Below are 2,349 nucleotides of genomic sequence, written 5' to 3'. Positions count from 1 at the left end.
TAAAATATATTGGTTGCTACATTTGATGTATACTTAGGTAAGAGAAAAGTATCTAATAATATTTATTTACGAGTCAAAGTCTAGTCTTTTAATCCCCTGGATTTATCCTCGTTCTTGTTCTCAGTCTTCACTTTCAAATAGTATAAACCCTAAATTCTACCTTGTCCTTGCTGAAATTCACACTGCATTTTTGGTCCGTTTACTCTTGTTTGCAATGACAAAGTCACCATCCCCAGAACGACTCAATTTTCAAGACTCATAGAGACCGGAAAAGGATTTATAAACAAGTTCTCTGAATCCTAATAAGTCAACTTCTTTATCAAAAATATTAGTTACCAAGGTCTAAATGAGGTCACTTGCAAATGCCAGGCAGAAATACAGTACTCAATGGTCTATCCTAAGTAATTCCTCTAACTATAAATTTCAAGATGAAGCAAAGCAGAATTTTAATCATAGAACTGAAAAACTCAAACCAATTGTATCTCTATTTAAAAATAATGGTTAAAACAATAACGACAGAAACAGTGGGTGTTGGAGAAACATTCTTTTCAGATATCAAATACGAGTTCATCATTAATATGTGTTCTTACATGGTAATACCAAAAGGACACATGTGTATATAAAGTATACATCCCCACATATGTATCATTGAAAGTTGCCAACAATACAGAGGATAAGATTTTGTAACTGCAGTGAAAATATTTTGTAGGATATGTAAACTGGAGGCTCCAATGAGTTGCTCAAAAATTATTTGGTTAAAGGGTAAATACACCTTGTACATCATAATGAAAGTCTTATAGGTAGGGGTGGAGATTAACACTTCAGGCTGTCTACAGAATATTAATAAAATTCAATATATTTTCTAAAAGGTATAATTTATATTTTGTGGAAATGAGACCTTTTTCTAATAAAATTCTTCTGTCCTTCATTCTGTTCATATAATTTTGCTATAAATCATCCTGTAGGAATTTTTTCCCCCTAAATATTCATCTCAGGGAGAACCTATTTAAATAAGCCCTCTTAGCAAGATCTTTCAGAATTAAAATTACACCACAAGTGATATTTCATCCAATATATTTCCTCCTATGAAATTTTCTTATGCCTAAAATAATATTTTTGTTGAATTACATTATGTTAAAATTGTTGATTTGAGGTGACTTTGATAGTAAGGAAACACTGTGTTAAAAAGAGCAAAAAATTATTTTAGCCTTTTTAATCGCACCTTCTCTGAGTCTGTACCATTGCAGCTTCCTTCTTCTCTCCGTCTACGTATATAGTGAGAAAAACCTAAGGGCATTATCCTCAGCTTCACCACAAAGCAAGAATAAGAAGCAAGAAAATTTGCTGCTGGATATACTAGGTTTCCTTGGTTTCTGGTAAACTAGAACATTATGCGCTTTCATAGTCATCTGAAGCTAATTTTACTCTGCTGTCTGGTAGTCATTAGAATAAAATCTTTTCTTTTATTCCTGATAGGAATATAGTAAGTAATTGGATTTCTTAGGATGTGAGGTATAATAAGGAGAGTAGATAGACGTGTGAGGCATTCACACACACGCGCACACACACACACACACACACACACACAGGCACACACAATACGTTAAAGTCAGGACCTAGGCAAGGTCTCCTGCTGGGGGTTATCCCTTGAGGATATTTCAGGAAGTTTCTATGGGTCAGACAAACTGACTTTGCAGAGCTCAGAGAAGGTTTTGATGGGGGTAATTAGCAAATCTCTTGCTTTGGTACATTAGGTGCTTAACATTTCACATTTAATTCATCTGTTTCTATATATGCTCTATATGGTAGGTAGAGCAGGCTTTATCACCCCCATTTTCCATATGGAAGCTGAGGTTTAGTCAGGTTAAGTGACTTCCCAAGAAGTCACTAGTCTTAGTATGGTTTTCTTATTTATTTACCTGTTTATTTCTTTAACTGTAGTTGATTTACAGAAAATATGGAACACTGCACGAATTTGCATGTCATCCTTGCACGGGGCCATGCTGATCTCTGTGTTGTTCCAATTTTAGTATATGTGCTGCCGAAGCAAGCCGAAGCAAGTGCCTTAGTACTGTTTTCTGATGCAGAGTCCGGGATTCCACCAGTGTGCTTCTGTCAACTCACCTGTTCGTCCTTCTGGGCTCTGTGGGGACCTCAGCACCAAGCGAGAGATGAATCAGGGTCTCAGATTAAATGTATACATTTGTTTGCCGTGGGATCTACATGAGAAGCAGTAGTACACACAGCCTCCACAGTCCTTGTAAACACTGGGCACTTGATAAACCCTCTCTGTATGACTGGAGCATCATAGGCTGTAGCATAAATAGTTCAGGAACAGAAATCACTGCC

The 2,349-nt window shown here is 36.2% G+C and overlaps 1 pseudogene; it reads right to left on the bottom strand.

Moving 5' to 3' along the window:
* Positions 1-1,951: 1,951 nt before the first annotated feature.
* On the bottom strand, positions 1,952-2,050 carry LOC131743592 (U6 spliceosomal RNA; annotated as a pseudogene).
* Positions 2,051-2,349: the final 299 nt, after the last annotated feature.

The sequence above is a fragment of the Kogia breviceps genome, chromosome 16 (assembly GCF_026419965.1).
Source record: "Kogia breviceps isolate mKogBre1 chromosome 16, mKogBre1 haplotype 1, whole genome shotgun sequence".
Taxonomy (NCBI): Eukaryota; Metazoa; Chordata; class Mammalia; order Artiodactyla; family Physeteridae; genus Kogia; species Kogia breviceps.
The sequence above is the reverse complement of the archived record's forward strand: the minus strand, read 5'-3'. Positions and strand labels throughout refer to the sequence as shown.